This window comes from Trachypithecus francoisi, unplaced genomic scaffold, assembly GCF_009764315.1.
Source record: "Trachypithecus francoisi isolate TF-2019V2 unplaced genomic scaffold, Tfra_2.0 Lachesis_group10, whole genome shotgun sequence".
Lineage (NCBI taxonomy): Eukaryota > Metazoa > Chordata > Mammalia > Primates > Cercopithecidae > Trachypithecus > Trachypithecus francoisi.
Genome location: NW_022681455.1, coordinates 43,099,450 through 43,118,104, shown reverse-complemented (window position 1 = coordinate 43,118,104; position 18,655 = coordinate 43,099,450). Strand labels below are relative to the sequence as shown.

At 47.7% G+C, this 18,655-nt stretch overlaps 1 long non-coding RNA gene across 1 annotated transcript; it reads right to left on the bottom strand.

Annotated features, from left to right (window-relative positions):
* Positions 1–12,675: 12,675 nt before the first annotated feature.
* Positions 12,676–17,246, bottom strand: LOC117087232. Its single transcript, XR_004438731.1, has 2 exons — positions 16,953–17,246; positions 12,676–12,984 (listed from the first exon to the last, which is right to left on the bottom strand). It is a non-coding gene; the product is annotated as an uncharacterized LOC117087232 (long non-coding RNA).
* Between the last annotated feature and the right edge of the window lie 1,409 nt (positions 17,247–18,655).

The window sequence follows — 18,655 nt, the reverse complement described above, 5'->3', positions numbered from 1 at the left end:
CCTGTAGTCCCAGCTACTCGGGAGGCTGAGGCAGGAGAATGGCGTAAACCCGGGAGGCGGAGCTTGCAGTGAGCTGAGATCCGGCCACTGCACTCCAGCCTGGGCGACAGAGTGAGACTCCGTCTCAAAAAAAAAAAAAAAAAAAAATTATTTTTTTCTGGTTGGGCACGGTGGCTCATACCTGTAATCCCAGCACTTTGGGAAGCTGAGGTGGGTGGATCACAAGGTCAGGAATTTGAGACCAGCCTGACCAACATGGAGAAACTCCGTCTCTACTAAAAAATACAAAAATTAGCCAGGCATGGTGGTGCACACCTGTAATCCCAGCTACTCAGGAGGCTGAGGCAGGAGAATCACTTGAACCCGTGAGGCAGAGGTTGCAGTGAGCCGAGATGGTGCCATTGCACTCCAGTCCGGGTGAAAGAGCGAGACTCTGGCTCAAAAAGAAAAAAAAAAAAAAAAAGAGACAGGATTTTGCTATTTTGCCTGGACTGGAGTGCAGTGTCTATTCACTGATGTGATTATCAAACTCACGGCCTCAGACTACAGAGTAGCTGGGACTACAGGGGCATGTTTCTGTACCTGGCCATCCTAACCATTTGTAAGTATACATTTTGGTGGACATTCATACTGCTGTGCAACCATCACCATCATCTATCTCTAGAATTCATCTTGCAAAAATGAAAGTCTGTACCCTAGCAACCACCATTCCCATTCTACTTTCTTTTTCTTTTTTTTCTTTCTTTTTTTTTTCTTTTTTTTTTTTTTTTTTTTGAGACTGAGTCTTGCTGTATCGCCCAGGCTGGAGTGCAATGGTGTGATCTCGGCTCACTGCAACCTCTACCTCCCAGGTTCAAGTGATTCTTGTGCCTCAGCCTCCCGAGTAGCTGGGATACAGGCACCTGCCACCACACCCGGCTAATTTTTGTATTTTTAGTAGAGACAGGGTTTCACCATGTTGGCCAGGCTGGTCTTGAACTCTGAACTCAAGTGATCCACCCACCTTGGCCTCCCAAAGTGCTGGGATTACAGGTGTGAGCCACCGTGCCTGGCCACCAACATTCTACTTTTTTTTTTTTTTTTTTTTTTTTTTTTTGAGACGGAGTCTTGCTCTGTCGCCGGTGCTGGAGTGCAGTGGCCGGATCTCAGCTCACTGCAAGCTCCGCCTCCCGGGTTCACGCCATTCTCCTGCCTCAGCCTCCCAAGTAGCTGGGACTACAGACGCCCGCCACCTCGCCCGGCTAGTTTTTTGTATTTTTAGTAGAGACGGGGTTTCACAGTGTTCGCCAGGATGGTCTCGATCTCCTGACCTCGTGATCCGCCCGTCTCGGCCTCCCAAGTGCTGGGATTACAGGCTTGAGCCACTGCGCCCGGCCCATTCTACTTTCTTTTTTTTTTTTTTTTTTTTTTTTTTGAGACGGAGTCTCGCTCTGTCTCCCGGGCTGGAGTGCAGTGGCCGGATCTCAGTTCACTGCAAGCTCCGCCTCCCGGGTTTTACGCCATTCTCCTGCCTCAGCCTCCCGAGTAGCTGGGACTACAGGCGCCCGCCACCTCGCCCGGCTAGTTTTTTGTATTTTTTAGTAGAGACGGGGTTTCACAGTGTTCGCCAGGATGGTCTCGATCTCCTGACCTCGTGATCCGCCCGTCTCGGCCTCCCAAAGTGCTGGGATTACAGGCTTGAGCCACTGCGCCCGGCCCATTCTACTTTCTTTTTTTTTTTTTTTTTTTTTTTTTGAGACGGAGTCTCGCTCTGTCTCCCGGGCTGGAGTGCAGTGGCCGGATCTCAGTTCACTGCAAGCTCCGCCTCCCGGGTTTTACGCCATTCTCCTGCCTCAGCCTCCCGAGTAGCTGGGACTACAGGCGCCCGCCACCTCGCCCGGCTAGTTTTTTTGTATTTTTTTAGTAGAGACGGGGTTTCACCATGTTAGCCAGGATGGTCTTGATCTTCTGACCTCGTGATCCGCCCGTCTCGGCCTCCCAAAGTGCTGGGATTACAGGCTTGAGCCACCGCGCCCGGCTCTACTTTCTATAAATGAATTCGACTACCTCATTCAAGTAGAATCATACAGTATTTGTTTTTTTGACTGGTTCATTTCACTTAGCACATGTCCTCAAGTTTCATCCATGTTGAAGCACATGTCAGAATTTTCTTCCTTTTTAAAGCTGAATAATATCTCATTGTATGTATATAGCACATTCTGCTTATCCATTAATCTGTGGATGGACATTGGGCTGCTTCCACATTTTAGCTATCACGAACATGACTTAATGATAAATAAAGGAGTATTGACCTCAAAGGAAGAGGTTGAAGCACAAAATATAATTTAAAGAGTTTACTTGATGACGCCTGTAATCCCAGCATTTTGGGAGGCCAGGACTTCATAATGATATCCATTATGAACATGGATATCTCTTTGAGACTTTCTTTTCTTTTTTCTTTTTTTTTGAGACGGAGTTTCGCTCTTGTTGCCCAGGCTAGACTGCAACGGCGCAATCTTGGCTCACCACAACCTGGGCTTCCCGCGTTCAAGAGATTCTCCTGCCTCAGCCTCCCAAGTAGCTGGGATTACAGTCACCGCTACCACGCCCAGCTAATTTTGTATTTTTAGTAGAGATGGGGTTTCTCCATGTTGGTCAGGCTGGTCTCAAACTCCCGACCTCAGGTGATCCGCCCGCCTCGGCCTCCCAAAGTGCTGGGATTATAGGCGTGAGGCACCGCGCCTGGCCTCGAAATTTCTTTAGTCTGGTGCCAGCCTCACCTGATTTCCGTCTGGATAGCTATTTTAATAATCCTGTGGATGGCGCTCTCCTGACGGTCCTGAGGGAACACTCTGCAGTCAGGGTTGCGTTCCCGGCCCTTGCTTTCCCAGGGCTGCCTGGAGGCCGCAGGCCCCGCGCGTTCCCAGGCATAGCCCGCGCCCAGGTGCGCGCCGTCGCAGTGGGTTCCCCCCGGGAGGGGGAGGGAGCGGGGCAGGTGTCCCTAACGACTCTCCCACCCTCCAGCCCGGGGAGGAGCTGGCCCGGGCTCCGTTACCACATTACAGATGGGAAAAGAGCTCTCCTCCCTGTTTCAGATTTCAGGATCTTCCCGAGAACCGGAAGGAGGAAGACCCCCTCCTCCCCGCCCCCGCGCCAGCCGCCTCCATCTGCGGTAGCTGAACCTTTCCCCTATCCGCACCAGCTCCCGCGGGACTCAGGCGTCCCTGGCCACTGCAGCCTGGAAGCATTCCTTGGCTGCTCCTCACATTGGTCTCCTCTTTCTGGGATCCCCGAGTCTCCCTTGGACCCCATAGTCTTGCTGGCCCTGAAGACGCCTTGCCCTGGGCGGACTGCCTTTTAACTGGACTTGGGTGAACCTACCATTTGCTGGCCAGGACTTGTTCCCAGATGTCTAATTTAATCCTCACAACCACCCCACCAGGTGTTATCGCCTAAGGAAACGGGCCCAGAAAAACTAAGTTGCAACGCCGAAGATACCCTAGCAGGCCAGTGGTGGAGCCGGCTGGAGCCGGCAGTTTAGCAGAGGGATGTGTTTACAGGACTGTCTCTTCCCAAGGCTGCCCGGACAGAGAAATGAAATAGGGGCTCCCACCTGCGTGCCTGGCGCATAGCAGGTGCTCACTGTGATACCTCCCCTCCGTTTTTTCTTACGTACGGGTGGAAAACAGAGGGCCCATGGAAAGCTGAGATGAGCCACATAGGATGTGAAAAATAAAATTAAGAAAAAGTAGGCCGGGCGCAGTGGCTCACGCCTGTAATCCCAGTACTTTGGGAGGCCGAGGCGGGCGGATCACCTGAGGTTAGGAATTCGAGACCAGCCTGGCCAACATAGAGAAACCCTGTCTCTACTAAAAATACAGAATTAGCCGAGTGCAGTGGCACGCGCCGGTAGTCCCAGCTACTCGGGAGGCTGAGGCAGGAGAATCGCTTGAACCCGGGAGGTGGAGGTTGCAGTGAGCCGAGATCACCCATTGCACTCCAGCCTGGGCAACAAGAGCGAAACTCTGCCTCCAAAAAAAAAAAGATCTCCTTCAGGAATACTGACGGGGGCACACCTATTTCATTTATCAAATGAAAACCTACAGTGTTATTTATAACAAAAAAATAAAAATCACCTAAATGTTCAATGATAAGGAAATAGCTAAATAAAATATGGTGGATTTGCATGATGAAATAGTATACAAGCCTACAATGTTCATTCATTATATCATTCAGAACCATTTACTGGTCTCTGAATTTTTTTTTTTTTTTGAGGCGGAGTCTCGCTCTGTCGCCCAGGTTGGAGTGCAGTGGCCGGATCTCAGCTCACTGCAAGCTCCGCCTCCCGGGTTCCCGCCATTCTCCTGCCTCAGCCTCCCAAGTAGCTGGGACTACAGGCGCCCGCCACCTCGCCCAGCTAGTTTTTGTATTTTTAGTAGAGACAGGGTTTCACTGTGTTCGCCAGGATGGTCTCGATCTCCTGACCTTGTGATCCGCCCGTCTCGGCCTCCCAAAGTGCTGGGATTACAGGCTTGAGCCACCGCGCCCGGCCTTTTTTTTTTTTTTTGAGACGGAGTCTGGGTCTGTTACCCAGGCTGGAGTGCAGTGGCACAATCTCAGCTCACTGCAACCTCCACCTCCCTGGTTCAAGCGATTCTCCTGCCTCAGCCTCCCGAGTAGCTGGGATTACAGTTGCCTACGACCACACCCAGCTAGTTTTTGTATTTTTAGTAGAGATAGGGTTTCACCATGTTGGTCAGGCTGGTCTCGAACTCCTGACCACGTGATCTGCCCATCTCAACCTCCCTAAATGCTGGGATTACAGGTGTGAGGCACCGCGCCGGCCTATCTCTTTTTTTTTTTTTTTTTTTTTTTTTTTTTTTGAGACGGAGTCTCGCTCTGTCGCCCAGGCTGGAGTGCAGTGGCCGGATCTCAGCTCACTGCAAGCTCCGCCTCCCGGGTTCACGCCATTCTCCTGCCTCAGCCTCCCGAGTAGCTGGGACTACAGGCGCCCACCACCTCGCCCGGCTAGTTTTTTTGTATTTTTTTAGTAGAGACGGGGTTTCACCGTGTTAGTCAGGATGGTCTCGATCTCCTGACCTCGTGATCCGCCCGTCTCGGCCTCCCAAAGTGCTGGGATTACAGGCTTGAGCCACCGCGCCCGGCCTCGCCGGCCTATCTCTGCTTTATGCCAGGAATTGGAGCTGGGGATAATCGGACAAAAAGAGATGCTCTTACCATTCAAGAGGGAAGAGACGGGGAGGGGACCTGGAGTGTTAACAAATACTGTGACTAAGCACCACACACACACACACACACACACACACACACAACCAAGCATAAGTGCAGAGGTAGAGGGAGGTCCTTGGGGAGGGGCTGTTTCTTGTAGAGCGGGTGGGAATCAGAACAAGTGCTTTAGAAGTTTATACTTGGGGGCCGGGCGTGGTGGCTAACATCTGTAATCCTAGCACTTTGGGAGGCAGGCGGATCACGAGGTCAGCAGATCGAGACCATCCTGGCTAAAACGGTGAAACCCCATTTCTACTAAAAATAGTGGGTGTGGTGGCACATGCCTACCCAGCTACTCAGGAGCCTGAGGCAGGAGAATCTCTTGAACCCAGGAGGCAGAGGTTGCAGTGAGCCGAGATCGCGCCACTGCACTCCAGCCTAGACGACAGAGTGAGACTCTGACCCCCACCAAAAAAAAAGTTTATGCTTGAGGCTTGACGCAGTGGCTAACGCCTGTAATCCCAGCACTTTGAGAGGTTAAGGTGGGAGGTTAAGGATTGGTTGAACTCAGGAGTTCAAGACCAGCTTGGGCAACATAGCAACACCCCTCCACCATTCTATCCAGCCAGCTGCTTCTGGTCCACAGGGTACATGGTAAAGCCAGTAAATTCCTTGAGTGTGAGCTCATTTGTACATTTCCTTGGCTGTAACACATATTGCCCTGGTTGGAGGCTATATTATGTTGAATGCCATGCTGATGGATATGGCATTCAGTAAGTCCATGAGTGGTGGTGCTGATGGAAGCACTGTAGGTAGAGAAAGCACATACATGAAATATGTACCTATCCTCATGAAGATAAAATACAGCCCCTTCATGATGGGAGAACCCAGTCAAACCAATCTACAATGAAGTGAGAATGGTGCCCAATCAGGGCTCAGCAGTGGGCTGTGAAGAGGGTCGACACTCAGCACTGGCCATAGCCAGATCAGCCTCAGAGAGAAGACTCTGTTACTGAGCCCAGGCATAGCTTCCATCCCTGCCACCATGGCCACTTTATATCTTTGCACAAGCCCGGGCCGGGGGGTGGGAGGGGGCGCAGCTGGGAAAGCAGCTGACCATTGTCCACTGGACTGTCATCTTGTCCACCTGGTGATCATTTCGTCCCTTTGCCTTATTGTGGGCTATTGTATCCACCTTGCCTTTGTTAAGTATGCAACTCTATTTGGCCTTTGTACCACCAAGATGCTATTATTCTCACCGAGATCGGGGAATCCAGTTCCACTGATCCATCCAGCACACCCTGCTAGCTCTCTAGTCAAGAGAGGACAGTCATCAGAGCAAGTCAAGGATGCTGGTGGCCCTCACCAATGCATTTCTTAATGCTTTCATAAAGGGAGTGTTTTCCATACCCCCCTAAAATATGTGGCTAGCAGTGGCTAAGAAGATTGCTCATCATAGATCCAGTCCAGCATTCCCATCTCCCGGGGACTTCTGATTCCTTCTTCTACAGTATGCCAGGGAAGTTCTGGCATTTCATACTTATTAACTGTAGGCTACTACTTAATCCAGACTTTAATTAGCCAATCTAGCCAACTATTAATTCTCCTGCCAGGTGCTCAGGCCAACACAGTAAATCCCAAATCCTGGATAAGCATCCACGGCAACGAGTTTGGCCAAACCAAGGCTTCCATCCCCCTACTTTGGTCTAGCTCCCTCAGCACGCACTCCCACACATGCTCCTGCAGCTTCTGCCAAAACAAACTGGCTAGGCCTGTAACCTTGTGCTTCTCTATGGGCTGTGCTGGGACCTAACTCATGAAGGGCCTGGGGCCAAAGAGGGATGGGGGCAGGGGGGGTTCTGAGGCTGATGTTTTGGGAAGAGGGAGCAGTATTAGAAGTCCTTGTCTCCACAGACATGAGAATTTCAAGGGAATTTGGGGGTTCAAAGTTCTCAGTCTTGTTCATGTCTGCCTAAATGTCTCCATCTCATCTCAGGCTCCCAGCCCCTTCCCAGCAATGCCCTTATCTTAGCATAAGAGACCTGGAGGGCTGAGCATTTACTTAGCACTGAATCTTGGTAACCTTTACAATGACATCCTGGTCCTGTCCTTAGTCACATGTGCCTGTGCCTGGAGGATATGAGGGACTCCTTCAAGTTGCCATCAAGGGATTCTAGGTTTTTGTTTGTTTGTTTTTTGAGAGGGAGTCTTGCTCTGTCACCCAGGCTGGAGTGCAGTGGCGCCATCTCAGCTCACCTCAACCTCCGCCTCCTGGGTTCAAGTGATTCTCCTGCCTTAGCCTCCTGAGTAGCTAGGAATAGAGGTGCCTGCCACCATGCCTGGCTAATTTTGTATTTTTAGTAGAGACAGAGTTTCACCATGTTGGCCAGGTTGGTCTCGAACTCCTGACCTCAGATGATCCACCTGCCTCAGCCTCCCAAAGTGCTGGGATTACAGGCATGAGCCACCACGCCACCTAATTTCTGTATTTTTAGTAGAGATGGGGTTTACCATGTTGGCCAGTCTGGTCTCAAACTCCTGACTTCATGTTATCTACCTGCCTCGGCCTCCCAGAGTGCTAGGATTACAGGCATGAGCCACCACACCTGGCTGTGTCTGTCTGTCTGTCTGTCTGTCTATCTACCATCTCTCTCTCTCTCTCTCTCTCTCTCTCTCTCTCTCTCTCTCTCTCTCTATCATCTATCTAACTATATCTGTTGAGACAGGGTCTCACTCCCATTGCCCAGGCTGGAGTGCGGTGGCACGATCTCGGCACACTGAAGCCTTGACCTTCCAGGCTAAATTGATCCTCCCACTTCAACCTCTCAAGTAGCTGAGACTACAGGTGTGTATCACCGTGTCCAGCTAATTTTTTGTATTTTTAGTAAAGATGGGGTTTTGCTATGTTGCCCAGGCTGGTCTCAAACTCCTGGTCTCAAGTGATCTGCCTGCCTTGATCTTCTAAAGTTCTGGGATTACAGTCATGAGCCACTGCACCCAACCGAGATATATATATAATATATATATTATATATATTTATGTATATTTATTTATGTATATAGATAAATATATAATATATAAATATATTATATATATATATAAATATAATATATTATATATTATATATAATATAAATATATTATATATTATATATAATATAATATATATATATATATATAATATAAATATATTATATATTATATATATATAATATATATATTATATATATATATATATATATAAAATATCTAAATAATGGATGAAAGATGTCGGATGAATGACAAATGAACTTAGGCATGTTTGGAACCTATCTCTAGACTTAGAGGTTGATACCTGGCCTTGCTACCCCCTGCTGAAATAGCCTCTTGGCCTCCGGTGTCCTGGTTGACTCAAAGAGAGGCTCTAGATTTACCTGAATGGGAAATACCATTGCCTCTGTCTGTTTATTCAATTTTCCTTATTTTCTCTCCCTGCCTTCTGCATGCACATCTATGGCAGTGCACGAGCTTAGATGGCTGCCCACAGGGCAGAGGCCTCTGGGCCCCATCAAGGGGAGGCAGCCTAGTTTAGTGGAAGAGCACTGGGTTAGGGTCAGGAGGCCTAGTTTCCAAACCCAGCTGTTACTTCCTTTCATGGACTTGGTTAACTATCTAAGGGGGTTTGGACTCAGGGATGTTTGAGGTCCTTCTTGTTAATCCCTAATTCCTAACTTGTCCTGATCATTTTATGGGGTTGTGCTGTGGACAAAATGAAAGAATGTGAGAGAAGAGTAAGAATGACACTGAGATGATCCCCCACTTCCCAACCACATGCCCATCATCCTCCCTAATTCTGAGGACGTTTGACTTTTACTGTGGCTGGAAGAACACCCAAAGCTGTTTTGACATCATAGACATGCTTTCATCTTGCACTTGGCTGGCAGGAACGGAGGCAATGGTATAGCAGGAAATCAGAGTCCCCCCAGCAAGGATCCTGGGAGTGGAACCAGGACGAAGGACATCTGGGAAAGAAAGTGAACCTGGTGAGTTAGGAAGAAATCCTTAGGGCAAGAACTGAAGGAGTCTGGCCGGGAACTGACCTAGGCCACAGACAGGATAAGTTCTTCTTTCATATAGTATTCTGTTAAATACCAACTGGTGTACTGTGGTCCAATTCTGGTCCTCACCATCCAGAGCTAGTGCAGACCCCGCAAGTTAAAATGCGCAATCCCCAAGAAGACTGCCTTTACTTCAGAGGTCAGCTGCAAGGTCAGGGGGATCCTCAGGTCACCCACGCTTCTGACTGACTGGCTACAAATTTGGGGGTTTCTCATGATCCCCCTCAGATTCTATAAGTCACTACAACAACCACAGAACTCAGGAAAGTGCTATTCTTATGATTACAGTTTTATTATGGAGGATGCAAATCAGCACAACCAGCCAGAGAGACACACAGGGCAAGTCTGAGAGGGTTCTGAATGCAGAGCTACCGTGCTCTCTCCCTGTGGAATCAGGGAGGTTATGTCGTCCTTTGCCCTCTGATACTCTGTATGTTCATCAACCAGGGCACTCCAGAGTTTTGTATCCAGAAGTTTTTTTGTTGTTGCTTGTATTTTTTTTTTTTTTTTGAGACGGAGTCTCACTCTGTTGCCCAGGCTGGAGTGCAGTGGCCAGATCTCAGCTCACTGCAAGCTCCGCCTCCCGGGTTCACACCATTCTCCTGCCTCAGCCTCCGGAGTAGCTGGGACTACAGGCGCCCACCACCGCGCCCGGCTAGTTTTTTGTATTTTTTTAGTAGAGACGGGGTTTCACCGTATTAGCCAGGATGGTCTCGATCTCCTGACCTCGTGATCCGCCCGTCTCGGCCTCCCAAAGTGCTGGGATTACAGGCTTGAGCCACCGCGCCCAGCCGCTTGTATTTTTTTTTCTTTTTGAGATGGAGTCGTGCTTTGTTACCTAGGCTGGAGTGGTGCGATTTTGGCTCACTGCAACCTCCACCTCCCCGGTCCAAGCGATTCTCCTGCCTCAGCCTCCCAAGTAGCTGGGATTACAGGTGCGTGCCACCACACCCAGTAATTTTTGTATTTTTAGTAGAGACAGGGTTTCACATTGGCCAGGATGGTCCCGATCTCTTGAACTCATGATCCGCCCACTTCAGCCTTGCTTCCCAAAGTGCTGGGATGACAGGCGTGAGCCACCATACCCAGCCTGTTTGTTTGTTTTTGAGACAGGGTGTGACTGTGTTGTCCAGGCTGGAGCACAGTGTCATGATGCGGCTCACTGTACCTTTTATCTCTCAGGCTCAAGTGATCCTCCCACCTCAGCCTCCCATGTAGCTGGGACTGCAGGTGCATGTCACCACACCGGCTAATTTTATTCTTTTTTGTAGAAACGGGATCTCACTCTCTTGTTCAGGTTGGAGACTCAAGCTCCTGGGCTCAAGCAATCCTCCTGCCTTGGCCTCCCAAAGTGCTGGCAGTACAGGCATGAGGTACCACTCCCAGCCTGTATCCAGAGTATTTTTTTTTTTTTTAAGTCAGAGTTCCATTCCATAGGCACAATTGATTACATCACTGGCTGGAGATTCAGTTCCATTTCCCCTCCCTGAACCTCAAGTGGATTGAATCCCCAATCTCTAATCACAGAGGTGGTTTTTCTGATATGGTCAGCTGGTATCCTGAAACTGCTTAGGGGCCACCATGAGTCACCTAATTAGCATAAACTATCTGGGCCATAAATATCACTCTTAATACTTGAGAAATTCTAAGGATTGAGTCTCCCTCCCGAGCACCAGGGACGGAGTCTTGCTTTTGTCCCTCAGGCTGGAATGCAGTGGTGTGATCTCAGTTTACTGCAACCTCTGCCTCCTGGTTTCAAGCGATTCTCCTGTCTCAGCCTCCCAAGTAGCTGAGATTACAGGCGCTTGCCACCATGCCTTGCTAATTTTTTTTTTTTGAGACGGAGTCTCGCTCTGTCACCCAGGCTAGAGTCCAGTGGTGTGATCTCCACTCACTGCAAGCTCTGCCTCCTGGGTTCACGCCATTCTCCTGCCTCAGCCTCCCGAGTAGCTGTGACTACAGGTGCCTGCCACCACGCCCGGCTAATTTTTTCTTATTTTTAGTAGAGATGGGGTTTCACCATGTTAGCCAGGATTGTCTCGATCTCCTGACCTCGTGATCCACCCGCTTCAGCCTACCAGTGTGCTGGGATTACAGGCATGAGCCATCACGCCCAGCCAATTTTTGTATTTTTAGTGGAGATGGAGTTTCTCCATGTTGGTCAGCCTGGTCTCGAACTCCTGATCTCAGGTGAACTGCCCGCCTCAGCCTCCCAAAGTGCTGGGATTACAGGTGTGAGCCACGGCACCCGGCCTAGGCCAAATTTGTAGGGAAAAGAGAGAGAGATCAGACTGTTACTGTGTCTTTGTAGAAAAGGAAGACATAAGAAACTCCATTTTGGCCAGGCGCGGTGGCTCAAGCCTGTAATCCCAGCACTTTGGGAGGCCGAGGCGGGCGGATCACAAGGTCAGGAGATTGAGACCATCCTGGCTAACATGGTGAAACCCCGTCTCTACTAAAAAATACAAAAAAACTAGCCGGGCGAGGTGGCGGGCGCCTGTAGTCCCAGCTACTCGGGAGGTTGAGGCAGGAGAATGGTGTGAACCCGAGAGGCGGAGCTTGCAGTGAGCTGAGATCTGGCCAGTGCACTCCAGCTTGGGTGACAGAGCGAGACTCCATCTCAAAAAAAAAAAATTAAAAAAAAGAAACTCCATTTTGATCTGTACCCTGAACAATTGTTTTGCCTTGAGATGCTGTTAATCTGTAACTTTAGCCCCAACCTTGTGCTCACAGAAACATGCGTTGTATGGAATCAAGGTTTAAGGGATCTAGGGCTGTGCAGGATGTGCCTTGTTAACAATATGTTTGCAGGCAGTATGCTTGGTAAAAGTCATCGCCATTCTCCATTCTCGATTAACTGGGAGCACAATGCACTGCAGAAAACCACAGGGACCTTTGCCCAGGAAAGCCGGGTATTGTCCAAGATTTCTCCCCACTGAGACAGTCTGAGATATGGCCTCGTGGGACGGGAAAGACCTGATCGTCCCCCAGCCCGACACCCGTGAAGGGTCTGTGCTGAGGAGGATTAGTAAAAGAGAAAGGCTCTTGCGGTTGAGATAAGAGGAAGGCTTCCATCTCCTGCATGCCCCTGGGAATGCTCGGTATAAAACCCGATGGTACATTCATTCTATTCTGAGATAGGAGAAAACCGCCCCGTGACTGGAGGCAAGATATGCTGGCAGCAATGCTGCTCTGTTATTCTTTACTACAGTGAGATGTTTGGGTGGAGAGAAGCATAAATCTGGCCTATGTGCACATCCAGGCATAGTAGCTTCCCTTGAACTTATTTGTGACACAGTTTCCTTTGCTCACATGTTTTCTTGCTGATCTTCTCCCCACTATCACCCTGTTCTCCTGTTGCATTCCCCTTGCTGAGATAGTAAAAATAATAATCAATAAATACTGATGGAACTCAGAGACCGGGGCCGGTGCAGGTCCTCCATATGCTGAGTGCCGGTCTCCTGGGCCCACAGTTCTTTCTCTACACTTTGTCTCTGTGCCTTATTTCTTTTCTCAGTCTCTCATCCTACCTGATGAGAAGTACCCACAGGTGTGGAGGGGCAGGCCACCCCTTCACCTGCCGCACAACATGGGTGCCTTTCTCTAAGGTGAAGATACGCTAAGAATGTGAGCATTGAGGACGAGTCGACGAGAGATTCCTGAGTATGTCCCCGGTCAGCCTTGTGGTAAGCTTGTGCGCTCAGAGGAACCCAGGTAACAATGGACAAACTGAAAGTAAATTTATTTTACTTTCTCAGCTTCATTAAAATTATTTTAAGAAGAGAGGGAGTTAGAGCTTCTACAGAAAATCTAATTATGCTATTTCAAACAATAGAACAATTTTGCCCCTGGTTTCCAGAACAGGGAACTTTAGATCTAAAAGATTGGGAAAAAATTGGCAAAGAATTAAAACAAGCAAATAGGGAAGGTAAAATCATCCCACTTACAGTATGGAATGATTGGGCCATTATTAAAGCAACTTTAGAACCATTTCAAACAGAAGAAGATAGCGTTTCAGTTTCTGCTGCCCCTGAAGGCTGTGTAATAGATTGTGAAGAAGAGGCAGGGACAGAGTTCAGGAAAGGAACGGAAAGTTCACATTGTAAATATGTAGCAGAGTCTGTAATGGCTCAGTCAAGGCAAAATGTTGACTACAATCAATTACAGGAGGTAACATATCCTGAGTCATCAAAACTGGGGGAAGGACGTTCAGAATTATTGGGGCCATCAGAGCCTAAAGCGCGATGGCCATCGACTCCTCCCGGGTTCAGATACCTATAACATTACAACCTCAAAGGCAGGTTAGACAAGTACACACCCCAAGAGAATATCAAGTAGAAAAGGATAGAGTTTCTATCCCAGCAATACCAATTCAGATGCAGTATCCACAATATCAGCCGATAGAAAATATGGCCGAGATGGGTGGATCACGAGATCAGGAGATCGAGACCATCCTGACTAACACGGTGAAACCCCGTCTCTACTAAAAATACAAAAAACTAGCCGGGCGAGGTGGTGGGCGCCTGTAGTCCCAGCTACTCCGGAGGCTGAGGCAGGAGAATGGCGTGAACCCGGGAGGCGGAGCTTGCAGTGAGCTGAGATCCGGCCACTGCACTCCAGCCTGGGCGACAGAGCAAGACTCCGTCTCAAAAAAAAAAAAAAAAAGAAAAAAAAGAAAAGAAAAGAAAATATGACTCGACCGCCGATAGTTTATAAATACCGGCCGCTAGCGGAGCGTCAGTATGGGCCGCCTCCAGAGGTTCAAAGCGGTATGTCCTGTGCCAAATAGCAGGGCACCATACCAGCAACCCACGGCGGTGGTGTTTAATCCTACACCACCACCTAGTGGACAAGATGGTACATTGCATTAAATCATTGATAAAGCCAGAAAACAGGAGCTCTTGAGGCATGGGAGTTCCCGGTACTTTTACAACCGATACCGGCCAGGAAAGGGACTCAAGCAGGAGCGTCTGTCTGAACTGAGGCTAGATATGAATCTTTCACCATGAAAATGTTAAAAGATATGAAGCAAGGAGTTAAACAATATGGACCCAACTCCCCTTATATGAGAACATTATTAGATTCCATTGTTGGGAGGCCGAGACGGGCGGATCACGAGGTCAGGAGATCGAGACCATCCTGGCTAACATGGTGAAACCCCGTCTCTACTAAAAAATACAAAAAACTAGCCGGGCGACATGGCGGGCGCCTGTAGTCCCAGCTGCTTGGGAGGCTGAGGCAGGAGAATGGCGTAAACCCAGGAGGCGGAGCTTGCAGTGAGCTGAGACCCGGCCACTGCACTCCAGCCTGGGCGGCAGAGCGAGACTCCGTCTCAAAAAAAAAAAAAAAAAAAAAAAAAAAAAAGATTCCATTGTTCATGGAAATAGACTTATTCCTTATGACTGGAAAATTTTCGCTAAATCTTCCCTTTCACCCTCTCAGTTTCTACAGTTTAAAACCTGGTGGATTGATGGAGTACAAGAACAGGTACGAAAAATTAGGCTACTAATCCCATTGTTAATATAGATGGAGACCAATTGCTAGGAACAGGTCCAAATTGGAGCACCATTATCCAACAAACAGTAATGTAGAATGAGGCTATTGAACAACTAAGGGCTATTTGCCTCAGGGCCTGGGAAAAAATTCAGGACCCAGGAACCGCCTGCCCTTCTTTTAATTCAATTAGACAAGGCTCTAAAGAGCCATACCCAGACTTTGTGGCAAGGTTGCAAGATGCTGCTCAAAAATCTATTACAGATGATAACACCCGAAAAGTTATTGTGGAATTAATGGCTTATCAAAATGCAAATCCAGAATGTCAATTGGCCATGAAGCCATTAAAAAGAAAAGTTCCAGAAGAAGTTGATGAAATTACAGAATATGTGAAGGCTTGTGATGGGATTGGAGGAGCTATGCATAAAGGCAATGCTAATGGCTCAAGCAATGATGGGAGTCACTTTAGGAGGACAAGTTAGAACATTTGGGGAAAAATGTTATAATTGTGGCCAAATCGGTCATCTGAAAAGGAGTTGCCCAGTCTTAAGTAAACAGAATATAATAAATCAAGCTATTACAGCAAAAAATAAAGAACCACCTGACCTGTGTCCAAAATGTGGAAAAGGAAAACATTGGGCTAATCAATGTCATTCTAAATTTGATAAAGATGGGCAACCATTGTTGGGGAAATGGGAAGAGGAGCCAGCCTCAGGCCCCGCAACAACTGGGGCATTCCCAATTCAGCTGTTTGTTCCTCAGGGTTTTCAGGGACCACAACCCCCGCAGCAAATACCACCACATCAGGAAGTCAGCCAATTACAACAGTACAACAGCTGTCCACCGCCACAGCAGGCAGCGCAGCAGCAGATTTATGTTCCACTCAAATGGTTTCTTTACTCCCTGGAGAGCCCCTGCAAAAGATTCCTACAGGGGTATATGACCCGCTGCCAGAAGTGACGGTAGGCCTTATTTTAGGGAGATCAAGTCTAAATTTGAAGGGAGTTCAAATTCATACTGGGGTAATTGATTCAGTTTATAAAGGGGAAATTCAGTTAGTGATCAGCTCCATTGGTCCCTGGAGCGCCAATCCAGGTGATAGAATTGCTCAATTACTGCTTCTGCCTTCTATTAAAATTGGGAAAAACAAAACGGAAAGAACAAGAGGGTTTGGAAGTACCAACCCTACTGGAAAAGCTGCTTATTGGGCTAGTCAGGTCTCAGAGGATAGACCCATGTGTACAGTCACTATTCAGGGAAAGCAGTTTGAAGGGTTAGTGGATACTGGGGCTGATGTTGCTATCATCGCCTTAAATCAATGACCAAAAAATTGGCCTAAACAATAGCCTGTTACAGGACTCATCGGTGTAGGCACCGCCTCAGAAGTGTATCAAAGTGCCACGATTTTACATTGTCTAGGACCTGATAATCAAGAAAGTACAGTTCAACCTATGATCACTTCTATTCCAATTAATTTATGGGGCCGAGACTTGTTACAACAATGGCATGCAGAGATTACTGTCCCAGCCTCCCTATACAGCCCCATGAGTCAAAAAATCATGAGTAAAATGGGATATCTCCCTGGAAAGGGACTAGGAAAGAATGAAGACGGCATTAAAGTCCCAATTGAGGCTGAAAAAAATCAAAAAAGAAAAGGAATAGGGTATCCTTTTTAGGAGCGGCCACTGTAGAGCCTCCAAAACCCATTCCATTAACTTGGAAAACAAAAAAAAAAACCTGTATGGGTAAATCAGTGGCTGCTACCATAACAAAAGCTGGAGGCTTTACACTTATTAGCAAAGGAACAATTAGAAAAGGGACATATTGAGCCTGCATTTTCTTTTTTTTTTTTTTTTTTGAGACGGAGTCTCGCTCTGTCACCCAGGCTGGAGTGCAGTGACCAGATCTCGGCTCACTGCAAGCTCCGCCTCCCGGGTTCACGCCATTCTCCTGCCTCAGCCTCCCGAGTAGCTGGGACTACAGGCGCCGCCACCTCGCCCGGCTAGTGTTTTGTATTTTTTAGTAGAGACGGGGTTTCACCGTGTTAGCCAGGATGGTCTCGATCTCCTGACCTTGTGATCCGCCCGCCTCGGCCTCCCAAAGTGCTGGGATTACAGGCTTGGGCCACCGCGCCCGGCCGAGCCTTCATTTTCACCTTGGAATTCTCCTGTGTTTGGAATTCAGAAAAAATCCGGCAGATGGCGCATGTTGACCGACTTACAGAGTCATTAATGCCGTAATTCAACCCATGGGGGCTGTCCGACCCGAGTTGCCCTCTCTGGCCATGATCCCCAAAGATTGGCCTTTAATTATAATTGATCTGAAGGATTGCTTTTTTACCATTCCTCTGGCAAAACAGGATTTTGAAAAATTTGCTTTTACTATACCAGCCATAAATAATAAAGAACCAGCCACCAGGTTTCAGTGGAAAGTGTTGCCTCAGGGAAAGATCAATAGTCCAACTATTTGTCAGACTTTTGTAGCTCAAGCTCTTCAACCAGTTAGAGACAAATTTTTTCAGACTGTGATATCATTCATTATATTGATGATATTTTGTGTGCTGCAGAAACGAGAGACAAATTAATCGACTGTTACACATTTCTGCAGACAGAGATTGCAAATGCAGGACTGACAATAGCATCTGATAAGATTCAAACCTTTACTCCTTTCCATTGGAAATGCCGGTAGAGGAAAGGAAAATTAAACCACAAAACATAGAAATAAGAAAAGACACATTAGGCCAGGCGCGGTGGCTCAAGCCTGTAATCCCAGCACTTTGGGAGGCCGAGGTGGGCGGATCACAAGGTCAGGAGATCGAGACCATCCTGGCTAACACGGTGAAACCCCGTCTCTACTAAAAAGTACAAAAAACTAGCCGGGCGAGGTGGCGGGCGCCTGTAGTCCCAGCTACTCGGGAGGCTGAGGCAGGAGAATGGCGTGAACCCGGGAGGCGGAGCTTGCAGTGAGCTGAGATCCGGCCACTGCACTCCAGCTTGGGCAACAGAGCGAGACTCCGTCTCAAAAAAAAAAAAAAAAAAGAAAAGACACATTGAAAACATTAAATGACTTTCAAAAATTGCTAGGAGATATTAATTGGATTCAGCCAACTCTAGGCATCTCTACTTATGCCATGTCAAATTTGTTCTCTATCTTAAGAGGGGATCCAGAATTGAACAGTAAAAGAACATTAACTCCAGAGGCAACTAAAGAAATTGAAATAGCTGAAGAAAAAAATTCGGTCAGCACAGGTAAATAGAATAGATCACTTAGCCCCACCCCAACTTTTGATTTTTGCTACTGCACATTCTCCAACAGGCATTATTGTTCAAAACACAGATCTTGTGGAGTGGTCCTTCCTTCCTCATAGTACGATTAAGACTTTTACATTGTACTTGGATCAAATGGCTACATTAATTGGTCAGGCAAGATTACGAATAATAAAACTGTGTGGAAGTGACCCAGATAAAATCATTGTTCCTTTAAACAAGGAACAGGTTAGACAAGCCTTTATCAATTCTGGTGCATGACAGATTGGTCTTGCTGATTTTGTGGAAATTATTGACAATCATTAACCAAAACCAAAAATCTTCCAGTTTTTAAAATTGACTACTTGGATTTTATCTAAAATTACCAGACATAAACCTTTAGAAAATGCTCTGACAGTGTTTACTGATGGTTCCAGCAGTGGAAAAGGGCTTACACCAGGCCAAAAGAACGAGTCATTGAAACTCAATATCACTTGGCTCTAAGAGCAGAGTTGGTTGCTGTCATTACAGTGTTACAAGATTTTAATCAGCCTGTTAACATTGTATCAGATTCTACAGATGTAGTATAGGCTACAAAGGATGTTGAGACAGC